The 13,558-nt window shown below is 41.8% G+C and overlaps 1 protein-coding gene across 1 annotated transcript in view; it reads left to right on the forward strand.

Moving 5' to 3' along the window:
• MYO18B (myosin XVIIIB) overlaps positions 1 to 13,558 on the forward strand; it is a 586,172-nt gene that overhangs the window by 333,190 nt on the left and 239,424 nt on the right. The window lies entirely within an intron of this gene.

Consider the following 13,558-nt stretch of genomic DNA (forward strand, 5'->3'; position numbering starts at 1 on the left):
ATCGGGATGCTGGGGAAGGGTGTGCCTTCTATGGGTAGCGCCCCTGTTCGACCACTCAGGTCGAACACCCCTAGAGCCGGCCCTGGAGGCACTGTGTGGCACTGTGCAGCACTACAGTGTTGCATATTGATTGAAAAACTAGGGGGAATATAATGTGGCACAATATAAACTGGTGGCACTGTGTGGTATAATGTGTATTAGGGCACTTGACTGTATGGTGCATAAAATGAACTATGGTAATATTATGTGGCATAAAATTACAACCACTGTAGAACAAGGTATCTCTCTCTAGAGGTGTTGGGAGGGACCCCTTCAAATTAATGCTATGGGGCCCACAAAGTTCTGGCTACATCCCTATATATACAGTACAGAGAAAGGGGGAGAGATCTATATATCTAAGGATAAAAATATCGCTCTCACACACACAAACGCACACATTTTTGCAGAGGCTAAATTAAGAGAAGAGAGGTGCTTAGCCTCAGGTGGAAGCAATTCATAAAGGTTATGAGGCATAGCATATGATTCACAATTTTAACAAATAATACAAAAGGAAAGATGGCTTTTACAATCAGTGGAATCCAGCCAGGATATCATTCTATGATAATGTATTCTTTCATAGACCAACAGAGATTCAGTTCAAATATGTGAATGAAATACCTTTTCCCTAGAGTACATGAAAACTTGCTGATAATTTGTGAAAAGCATTATTTATCTATTCTAACATGTCTTAAACACCTTGTTAGTATAAGTGGTTTGTCTTAATATCCCATCCCATCTAGCTATAATTAAGTTACTTTAGTTTTACCTTTTAAAAGTAATAAACATTGAAATAATTGTTAGGCAGATTTTCCAATATTCAATTAATCTCTTTATGGGTTGACTCTATTTTGAAAAGGGGCTCACATCATTGTTACTAACCATCATCAGATAAGAAGCCGAAACAAGTAAAAATTGATAAATGATGGTCGATATTATACTATAATATTTCTATATGGTCTGTCCCATCTCCAACATGCATGCACAGTGGGAGCTGCGGCACAAGCCCCACCGACCAGAGAGGGGAGGTTATGGGATGGACAGGGGTGGTTGTGATGGTGGTGGGTTGTAGGGTAGACACACAGAGGAGGGTTATACAAAAGAAAAATGATGTAATCCTATTTGCTCAATCAGTAGCCTATATGTGACACATGAATAAAGGGACCACACCTCCTGAGATATAAACATCAGAGAATAAAACAGTCAACAGTAACACAAAATGGTGCTAAAAACATTAACTACACTTCCTTTGAGTGTTTAGGGGAAGATCCTTCTCTTCAGTTATGAAGTTTCACATAGAAAAAGAGAGAAGAAACAGCAAATCCTCGTGTAATACATCAATAAATTATGGTTTGGTAATATAACAACTCCACGTGGGGTTTAGATGTGTATAACGTGATGTATCTTGGAGATGCCCCCTCAACATCTCAATCACACACAGTGGATAGGTATATAGGCATATCAAAAAATACCTTTTTCTCAGGTATGATCACATCGCCATGAGTATGATGTAGCAGGGGATGTCCTCTTCTTAATACTCTTAGTAGTAAGATATGCACATCAGGTGGGCCTTTGTTTCCTGTGGTTTGAAATTCAGCCTCCCTTTTTCTTTTTGATGGAAGGGTGCTGCCATCCATTTCATCTCCATTACACACAAGATTTGGTTACAGAGGACAACTTAATGAAGGATGGAATTAATTATTTACTTTAGAGACTCATATTAGTACTAATATTGCAATATGGTTATATAGTGAATATATGGACACAATATCATTTACGGCATTTGTATACCGGCAGTAGGGCATGATGGACCAATTGACTGACTCTAGAGATGTTACATCACTTCCAGTGTCCGAAATCGTTAGTGGGGCAGCGATGAAAGATGTATAATATATACCCTGATGTATTACATATTATGGGAAGTATAACCTATCCAGGTTTAGAGAAAAGGGGTACAAGAGATAACATCTGAACCAAATTGCCCTAGTAAGGAAGGTATTTAAACTCTCTGCATTGAACTGTCCCTATACCTTGAAAAAGATCCAGTTTTGGATAGAAACGCATTGGTGGGAATAGTTCATTTGTTTTGGAAGAGGTGACCATACTGAGGATGAGAGGAGGATCATTTCTACAACTGGCCCCGTTTATCTACACCAGTGGTTCTCAAACTCGGTCCTCAGGACCCCACACAGGTCAAGTTTTGCAGGTCACCCAGCAGGTGCACAGGTGTAATCATTACTCACTGACACATTTTAAAAGGTCCACAGGTGGAGCTAATTATTTCACTTGATTCAGTGTGGAAACATGGAAAACATGCACCGTTTAGGGTCCTGAGGACCGAGTTTGAGAACCTGTGATCTACACCAATAAATTCTCTCTCTCTCTAATACCTGGTATGAGTCCTTCCTCTTTTTATCCGGACTGTTTGTTGCTTTAAGTTGTAAATAAAGGGATTTTTTATTTTATTAACTTTTTTCTGTGGCATCTGATTCCCTTTAATATTTGTGGGGATCCACTTTGGAGAAATACCCTTCCATCAAGAAGAAAAAGGGAGGCTGAATTTCAAACCACAGGAGACAAAGACCCACCTAATGTGCTTATCTTACTTTGAAATGCCTATATACGTATCCAGTGTGTGTGAGTGAGATGTGGACGGGGCATCCCCAATATACATTACGTTACACACATCTAAACCCCAAGTGGCGTTATTATATTACCAACCCATAATTTAAGCTGTATTATACGAGGATTTGTTGTTTCTGCTCTCTTATTCTATTTGCATCTTTATAACTGAAACTGAAGAGAAGGATCTTCCCCTAAAAACTCAAGGGAAGTGTGGTTAATGTTTTTAGAGCCATTTTGTGTTACTATTGACTGTTGTATTCTTTGACGCAGAGGTGGGTTGGTTGGACAGATTATCAGATAGAAAGGGCATGTACAGAGCGCATGGGGGGAAGGGGTCAGACTGGGGTCCTTTTCTAGTACTATAATGCCTACATTAAGCCAAAGTAAGGTTGCAAACAAACATGTTATCCCTCCATTTGTTTTTTTTTCTGATTCTTAGCAGCTTAATGGATTCTTGAACTGGAAAACATGGGCACAGTAACAGCAGGACCAGTGCCCCTCGCTTTGAAATTGTGCCACAACTCACACATCCCACAGCTTCTTACCTTTGCATGCAGGATGTGGGTGTGCATTTAGCTTTTGGCTGTGGCATCGTGCTGTAGCTAAGCACCAAACTCCCAGTCCAATCCAAACATGAAGCTAGCCGCTTTTCCTCCATGTCAGCAACCAGCGCACAATGTGGGGGCAGGAGAATTACATACTCTGGATGAATGACAGCATTCTTTCAGTATATCAGTGCCCTAGGCAACCACCTAGCTTTATCTACAGGTAGAATTGGCCCTGGATATCATCTGTTGATATCACATGCACAGTGCAGTAGGCACATCTTGGAGTACATGCATATTTTTTGAGGGGGTGTATATTGCTCTGTCTGTGCTCTGCTTATCTGCCATTGAACAAAACAGAACCATGCTACAGATGTGCCTGTAATATCCCTAAGGATACACTTACACATAATCCATCACACCATTGGATCAAGTCAGGCTAGTTGTGTGAACTATTTATTTACAGTTCATGAAATGTTCTCTGTAACTGCTGCTATTTTCAGTTTTAGAATATATTTAATTTCATAACTAATGTGTAAGCAAAATAGTGCTGAATACTTATAAATAGTGTTATAATTATTAGTTACAAATTCAGTTTCTAGATTGACATTCATGTTTTGCATCCCCCATAATGATCCACTACGCCTGACTATAAAAGTTTAGCTTCCCTACAATTTAGGTGTCCCTAGGCCAGGGGTAGCCAAAATCAGTCATCGAGAGCTACTAACATTTCACGTTTTCCAGACTACCTAGCTAGTGCACAGGTGTAGTCAGGGTCGGATTATAGGGAGGACGACAGGGGCGGTCATCCCGGGGCCCCCACACATAGGGCCCCCCCCCACACTGTCCCTGGCCCCATCCCCAAGAATTACTTTTTTTTATTTTAACAAAGCCGTGGCCCACGATTAAGTCCTGCCCCTCCTACTATTTGGCCCCGCCCCCTTCTGCTGCTGCCTCTGAAGCATACTTGCCAACATTCCTGGGCAGCTTTCCAGGAGCAGCAGGAGGGGACCTGCTGCTCTCCTCTCCGGGGGGTGGGACCAGACGATAGACTGCATACCGAAACCCCCCACAATTTGGGGGTTCGTGAGGAGGGGGCAGAGCTAATGACGCGATTTGTGCCATTTAGCCCCACCCCTTCTTTACGGACCCGAAAATTCCAGGTAAAATCTCCCCATCCTGCCCACTTTACTAGGAAGTGGGTGGGATGCGAGAGAAATGCCTACTCTTCCAGGGGTGCGGGGGGGGTTACCCGAAAAATCGTCAGGCATGTATGCTCTGAAGTTTCAAGTATGTGCATATACTGTATATGCATGTGTATATATATATATATATATATAAATAAATAAATATATATATATATATATATACAGTCAGGTGCATAAATATTGGGACATTGACAGAATTTTCATATTTTGGCCTCTATTCACCACCACAATGGCTTTGAAATGAAACAAATAAGATGTGCTTTAACTGCAAACTTTCAGATTTAATTTGAGGGTAATTACATCCAAATCAGGTGAACAGTGTAGGAATTACAACGGTTTCTATATGTGCCTCCCACTTTTTAAGGGGCCAAAAGCAATGGGACAAACTAAATAATTCTAAATCTAAATTTCACTTTTTAATACTTTGTTGCAAATCCTTTGCAGGCAATTACAGCCTGAAGTCTGGAACGCATAGATTTCACTAGACGCTGGGTTTCATCCCTGGTGATGCTCTGCCAGGTCTCTACTGCAAATGTCTTCAGTTCCTGCTTTTTCTTGGGGCATTTTCCCTTCAGTTTGTCTTCATCAAGTGAAATGCATGCTCAATTGGATTCATGTCAGGGGATTGACTTGGCCATTGCATAACATTCCACTTTATAGCCTAAAAAAACTCTTTGGTTGCTTTTGCAGTATGCTTCGGGTCACTGTCCATCTGCACTGTGAAGCGCCATCCAATGAGTTCTGAAGCATTTGACTGAATATGAGCATATAATATTGCCCGAAACACTTCAGAATTCATTCTGCTGCTTTTGTCAGCAGTCACATCATCAATAAATACAAGGGAACCAGTTCCATTGGCAGCCATACATGCCCACGCCATGACACTACCACCATCATGCTTCACTGATGAGGTGGTATGTTTTGGATCATGAGCAGTTCCTTTCCTTCTCCATACTCTTCTCTTCCCATCGCTCTGGTACAAGTTGATCTTTGTCTCATCTGTCCATAGGATGTTGTTCCAGAACTGTAATGGCTTTTTTAGATGTTGTTTGGCAAACTCTAATCTGGTCTTCCTGTTTTTGAGGCTCACCAATGGTTTACATCTTGTGGTGAACCCTCTATATTCACTCTTGTGAAGTCTTCTCTTGATTGTTGACTTTGACACATATACACCTACCTCCTGGAGAGTGTTCTTGATTTGGCCAACTGTTGTGAAGGGGTTTTTCTTCACCAGGCAAATAATTCTTCTGTCATCCTCCACAGTTGTTTTCCATGGTCTTCCGGGTCTTTTGGTGTTGCTGAGCTCTCCGGTGCGTTCTTTCTTTTTAAGAATGTTCCAAACAGTTGACTTGGCCACACCTAATGTTTTTGCTATCTCTCTGATGGGTTTGTTTCAGCTCTTTGGATCTCATATTGAGAGTCGATAGCAACTGATTCCAAATGCAAATGTCACACCTAGAATCAACTCTAGACCTTTTACCTGCTTAATTGATAATGAAATAATGAGGGAATAGCCCACACCTGTCCATGAAATAGCTTTTGAGTTGATAGTCCCATTACTTTTGGCCCCTTAAAAAGTGGGAGGCACATATAGAAACCGTTGTAATTCCTACACCGTTCACCTGATTTGGATGTAATTACCCTCAAATTTAATCTGAAAGTCTGCAGTTAAAGCACATCTTGTTTGTTTCATTTCAAATCCATTGTGGTGGTGAATAGAGGCCAAAATATGAAAATTCTGTCAATGTCCCAATATTTATGCACCTGACTGTATATATACACAGGTTGAGTCTCACATATCTGTAATTCTAAAAACCAAAATATAAAAAAAACCTTAATATTTAAGGGCAGCTGTGATGGCATGAGTATCAATGGCCAATGACTAGCGGCATGCGTATGGTCCAACCGCTGGACACCCCACAGCACCCACCGGACCCTCTTGCGTCACCCCCTTGCAACACCCGCCGGACCCTTCCACGTCACCCATCGGACCCCTCGTGACACCTGCAGCACCTGCCGGACCGCTCGCGACACCCGTAGCACTCATCGGAACCCCCTGCAGCACCTGTTGGAGCCACCACGACACCTGCAGCACCCGCCAGGCCCGCAACACCTGCCGGACCCACCAGCACAAGCCGGGCCTCCCTTGACACCCACCGGACCCCCTCCAGTTATTCCAAAAGCCGAAACAATCCAAAATCCGAAATGCTCCTGGTCCCGAGCATTCAGATATGGGAGACTCAACCTGTGTGTGTATATATATATATATATATATATATATTTACACACACACACACACACACACACACACACAACTTTTATTGATAGGGGCCCCCACACGTTTGTTGCCCAGGACCCCCCGCAGACCTTAATCCGGCCCTAGTCATTGCTGCCTAACACATTTGAAAAGATCCACAGGTGGAGCTAATTATTTCACTTGTGATTCTGTGAGGAGACCTGGAAAACATGCACTGTTGGTAGGTCTCGAGGAACAGGGTTGGCTACCCTTGCCCTAGGCTTACAGTATTACGTAATGGGAAAAAGGCTCTACACACGGAACAGACAAATATTTATGAAAGTGGTACAAAAAGCTGAAACAATGTGCTTAGCATCACTTCAACATAAATACATACTGTAAATAACATGTAAATTAACCTTGAAGTAGAGGACTTGATAATACTATAATGTAAATAATAAACATTAGAACATATTTAATGTTTATAAAAGAAGTAAATACAAATTACCAGGCACATTACTAGTGTGATGAGATATGCCACATTAAACTACCACTTTGCAAAATCATTTTACAGTATTACAATATTTGCATAATTTGCAGTGGCGGTATTCTTAGGTGTCAGGAAGGAATTATTAATTACCACATTTAACTAAAGAACTGTTTTTTTCCCATTTGCACAAATCCCCAATGTCCATTAGAGACAGACTTTGTTTTTAGCTCTTAGAAGCTATGATAATTTTTTGTAAGCCCTGGGACATTGCAACATAATTGTATTATTAATGACAGAATTGTTTAACAGTCTTTTATGTAATAAACAAAGACTGTGCCAAATACCATTTAGAATGTAATTGCAGGCTGAACATTTCCCTCTGTTGCGACTGAATTGGATAATAGGCAAACTAGGCAAAGTACAACATCGAAAGGACTGTAATACCGTTTTTATACCGAAATTCCGGGCCTGACTTGGAGGTTGGAACATGGTTCCAATCCGGATCAGACCCGGAAATTTCCCGCTGCTGACCCAGGATATTCTGCAGAGACCCGGCTTTTCTCCGACCACCACCCCCAAATGCTGACCTCCTGTCACTCACTCTGCGATGGCTTTCTTTCTGCGTGCGTGATCGTAAAAAATATATTTTTTTAAATATTGGAACATCGAGAACATCAGAAACATCGCAACTTTCATTTTGACAGCGGCTTCAGACAGGGAGTGAGGGGGTAGGTAAATTTACTTTTTCCCAACGGCTGCTAATCTCTGCACCTGCTTTGTGGGGGGGTCCTGCTGTGCTGACCCGATCAGCAGTGATCAGCAGCACCGCAGAGACCGGAAGGTCCCTCTGAGAGCAGCAGCTGCGGGAAGATTGTCTTCTTGCAGCCGACCACACTGTTTATCTGACTGGTCGAAATATTGTCACCAGATCAGATAAAGCACTGCCTGGTATGGTCGGAAAAATGCGACCATGTCAGGCAAGTGGTTAATGTTTGAAACTATATATATACACTCCAGTGGTGTGGCACACCTGGTTCAGCGGCACTTTCATCAGGAAAATAGTGTTTATAAAATAAACATCTTATCTTATATAAGTCACCATACAACATATAAGGTAAGATGTTTATATAAAAAAATGGTGTGTTATAATGACTGAAGTCCCACTTTACACATGATTGGACACATTAAATCACAGGACAGTGAATTATTTCCCAACGACCGCACACCTCCCAATATAACCGCACACCTGAACTACTTCCAACTGGTGCCAAAACCTCATCACAAACCCACAGAACTATTATTCCACAACTGTAAACAATAGCATCACTCACAGAGAAACTACTCAGAGAAAAGCAGCACTGCCTCACTGACAGACATACAAATTTATAACAGAAACATTTCCACTGTTTTATTCACTTACCCTGTTATCCAGTTAAATGTTATTCATTAAAAATAACTCATTTAAACAGCCTATTCTGAACTATTTTTTCCTCTTATTCTGTATCTACAGTATATTACCTTATATTATCTACAGGTAGAACTGTTTAGTCACAACAGGGGCCATTTTATAGGATAGATATACCACTCTTGGGTATGTGGTCGTGCTCTGATATAAGCACGCCTTGGGTGGTTGAACGCACGAGGTTGAATGCGCAGCAAGGTGTGCATATACAGTATCAGAGCGTGACTGCTCACCCACACATATATATGTAACCAGATTACAAGAATCTAAAAGCCGAGTTGGTGAAACACTCAAAATGTCAGGGGGAAACTGTCGGTGCAGAGGCAAAACTAGGGTCGATGGCGCCCAGGTCAAATAAGAAACTGGCACCCCCCCCCGAGAGAACAGGGAGAGAGATAGACCAGGGACAGGGAGTGAGAGAGATCAGGATTAGAGAGAGAGAGACCAGAGGCAGAGAGAGACAGAGAGAGCGACCTGGAGCTGAGAAAGAAAGAGGGAGACTAGGGTTACAGAGACCTGGTGGTTCAGAGAGTGTAGCTCCTTGTGCCTTGGGATCAAGCCCCCTCTCACATTCTTCCACATCTTCATGCCTGTCCCGCTGCTGCTCCTCTTCATGGCTCTTCAATCCAGCAGCGGTGATGGCATGATGTCACATATACCATACTGCAAAGGGGCCGCCGGGACCTGAGGACATGAACGCCCGTCGGATGGTATGAGTTACACGAGGGGTGGGTGGAGGAGGAACTGCACCATGGTGTTGAAAACTGAGGAGCGGGAAGCGGCAGCTGTCACCAGACAGGGTGACACCAGTAAACACCCTGTGGGATGTCCAGGAGCGGACACCTTGCCGGGTACACTGCCCTTGACGGTGGCACCCCCCTCTGTTGGCCTTCCACAGCACCTAGGGCATGTGCCCTGCTCGCCTTGCCCTAAATAGACCACTTTGTTGTGCAACCTGTATACATGGGGATACTCAGCATCATGATTCAGCTGATGTCACCACAGAAACACAGAGTTTCTTATTTGACGTTTGATGCTATATTGCCACTGTACCATGTTACTGATACAGTGGCTGAAAGAATTTTCCCAGAGTCTGAAGAGCTCCTTTTTACATGCAAGAGAGAGTCAGAAAATGACAAGTGCTGCAGTGGGTCACAGAATTATGTACCTCCTACTGAAGTAGAAAATGTGGTTGAACTAGTTGACTGTATGCCAGATCTTGAAGTAAGAAAATATTTCTTTGCTTCAGAACAGTTAAAAGACCCTACTCTTTTAAAGGCTAGAGATAATGTAAAAGTGGGTGATGGAAACCCACTGGAGCCTGATAGTAGGTTGTCATAATCTCACATGACAGTACGTCAAGTTTTCTTGTACCAAGTGTCCAAGAAAGGAGAAGATATTGTGGAACAGTTGATAGTTCCTAAGACATATAGAAGAATGGTGTTAGACCTGTCTTATGGTCACAAAACTGCAGGACATCTGGAGGAAGAAAAAACCTCTGAGAGAATTCTGCAGTGGTTTTTTGGCCAGGGGTCCATAAAGATCTATCGGACTACTGTGCATCCTGCCCTGAGTGTCATTACCATGCTCCCAGATACATTATAGATGTCTGCTTGTCCCATTACCCGTTAATGAGATCCTGTTTGAGAGAATACTGTAGCTATGGATTTAATTTGACCTCTAATAAAGTCTGTCTGGGGTCATCAGTATATTTTAGTGGTAATGGATTTTGATGCCAGATACCTGGAAGCAATACCATTGCATGAGACTTAAAGGCAGTTGCTAAAGAACTAGTACATATCTTTATCAGAGTGGGAATACCTAATGAAATCCTAACTGATCAGGGTATCCCAAAAATCATCAAAGAGTTGTGCTGCCTGTTAGGTTAGTCATCTATGGACCTCAGCATATCACCTTCAGACTGATGGTTTAGTGGGAAGGTTTAACAGAACTCTAAAGAATATGCTAAAGAAAGTCATAGATAAAGATGGGAAAGATTGGGCTTATATTACCCTACTTATTGCTGCCCATTAGAGAGGTTCCACAATCTTCAATGGGGCTCTCGCCTTTTGATTTGCTCTATGGGAGACACTTAAGGGGATTGCTGTATATTTCAAAAGAGACATGGGAGGGGAAATTCAGTTCTTATAAAACTGTTATTGAGCATGTTTCTCAGATGCAGGACAGAATAGCTCCAGTGATGCCGATTGTGAGAGAACACCTGGAACAGACCCAAAAGGCACAACAAAGGGTGTACAATTGCAATGCCCATTACATATCTTTGCTCCTTGGGACAGAGTGCTTATTTTGGTTCCAATGGAAGTTAAGTTTTGGGATAGTGTCAAGGACCATTTGAAATCCTAGAAAAAGTTGGTGACGTTAATTATAAGGTATCCCAACCTTGAAACAGAAAGCCAAAACAGAGCTACCATGTCAATCTTATAAAACCTTAGAAGGATAGAGTCATTCTGTCAGCCCCCCCAGGTCCCTCCGGTAACCGCAATAGCTTTTGGTTCCTAAAGTAATAATTACAAAAAACCTTTCAACTATTCAACAACATGAGGCTAAAGAATTTCTTGGAAGAAATATGCATTTGTTTTCTGACATAACTGGCAAAACAACTATTGTTAAACATGACATATTCACTAAACATGGGGTTAACCTAAAGCCCTATAGAATACCAGAAGGAATCTGTGTATAAAGAAATGTAAAAAATGTTGGAGTTAGATGTAATTGAAGCGTCACATACTCTATTGACTCTTCTGAAACCGGTTGAGAACTGCAATGATTTTCGTAAATTGAATTGTGTATCTAACTTTGATGCCTACTCAATGCCTCATGTGAATGAAAGGCTGGGAACAGCATGGTACTTAACTACTCTAGACTTCACCAAATGGACCGCAAGAAGCAGAAAAGACAGCTTTTTCTGCACCAAAACAATAAAGGATGTTACCATTTGGGTTACATGGGTCACCCGCCTCCTTTCAGAGGATGGTGGCTAAATTATGCTGCTGCTTATATTGATGATATTGTCAACTATAGTCCTGATTGGCATTCTCACTTACCCAGGGTACAAGCAGTGTTGGACTTTATCCATGAGGCAGGATTGACAGACAATCCCAAACAAGTGTTGCTTAGGTATGGAAGAGGTGCAGTACCTTGGATACACCATAGGCAGAGGTTTGATAAAGCCCCAACTTAATAAAATTTAGGCAATACAAAATTGGCCATGGCCCTTAAATGAGAAACAGGAGACAGCTTTCTTGGGAATCAAGTGGGTATTACAGAAGGTTTATACCCAATTTTGCCACCATTGCTGTCCTTTTGACTGAACTTACCAAAGGTAAATAATCAATTATGATTAAGTGTAATCCTGAGGCAGAAAACCCTTTTCAGGCATTAAAGTTAACACTGTGCAACTTACTTTTAAAATGAATTTGTTGTACAGACAGATGCATCGGATGTACAGTAGTTATAGGTGCTGTTCTGTCTCAGAACAAAGATGGTAAAGAGCATCCCTTATTTAAGTACTTAGGAAACTGAAAGTACATGACATAAATTATGCCACTGTAGAAAAAAAAAACATTGGCATTTAAGTGGGCATTAGAGACACTCAGGTACTACCTTTTGGGAAAATATTTAGGTTAATTACTGATCATGCTCCTTTGAAATAGATATCTGAGAATAAAGAAAGCAATGGGAGAATAACAAAATGGTTTTTGGCATTGCAAAATTTTAAATTCTCAGCAAAACATAGGCCAGGAAGCCAACTGACCAATGCAGATAATTTGTCCTGTGTCTTTTGTTTAGACACTATAGGTCGAAACAGGAGGGATAGATATGTGACAAAGGCACTGGGGAAGTTGTTGACGGGAGGTATATATGTCCCAGCTTCTTAACTTCTATGTGGTATTTATCCAGGTAATAAGCAGCCTTGATTGAAGATCACCTGTGAGAGGCTAATAAAAGGTGTGCCAGTTTCTCTGGACAGTCTCTCACTACCTGGGAAGCAGGCTCAGAGACCTATTGAGAGATACTGTTATGGCTTTATGTAAATGCTGTATTTAAATGGTGTTTTGTGTGAGTGGGACATTTGGTCCTCCCACCTTTAGAGAGGGAGTCTTCTGTTTAGTTAGAGACAGACCAACTAGGATTTATGATATAATTTTTATATTTTGTTAGTTTTATGTGTGTAGCATAAACAAACTACAGATACTTAAGACCCTGGACTGGGGTGATACTGATTGGCAGCTGCATGCAGAGTTTACCCGGGAAACGGCACTCAATAACCTGATCTTGTGACATATATATATATATATATATATTATACAGTGTATAAATAAACAAGATTGCGACCCAGCCCAGATTCTCACCGGAGCAATTTTGAACTTATGGCGATAATCTTGTTTAGCCAAGGTCTTGTAAGATTGCCTTGTAGATGACATTAGTTGGTTTTCCTACTGACATCAACATGAAAAAATGAGTTTTGACATGACACGCAAAAGGGCCACGTAGATTTGTCCATGAGGTCCTCAGGTCCCCAAACAGTGAATGTTTTCCATGTCTCCTTACAGAATCACATGTGAAATAATTAGCTCCACCTGTGGATCTTTTAAAATGTGTCAGTGAGTAATGAATACACCAGTGCACTTGCTAAGTGACATGGAAAACGTAAACTGTGTGGGGTCCTGAGGACCGAGTTTGAAAACCACTTATCTATCAGCATTTCTTTCTCTGGGCCTGATTTAGAGTCGGACACTCTTGAAGAGCGCTCGCTCTGAATCAGGGCTTTTTTTTCTTTTGTTGCGGCCTCCTGGCCGCTCGCTAAGCTGTGGGTGACCAACCACAGCTTTTGCGAACGGCCAGTTGATGGTCGCGATGGTCGTGACCATCGGGGCTTGTAACGAGACCCTTGTGGTAGGGTCTCGTCCGTCACAAGCCCCAGAGAGCTTCCTG

Source organism: Taudactylus pleione, unplaced genomic scaffold, assembly GCF_031769625.1.
Source record: "Taudactylus pleione unplaced genomic scaffold, aTauple2 ptg000078l, whole genome shotgun sequence".
Lineage (NCBI taxonomy): Eukaryota > Metazoa > Chordata > Amphibia > Anura > Myobatrachidae > Taudactylus > Taudactylus pleione.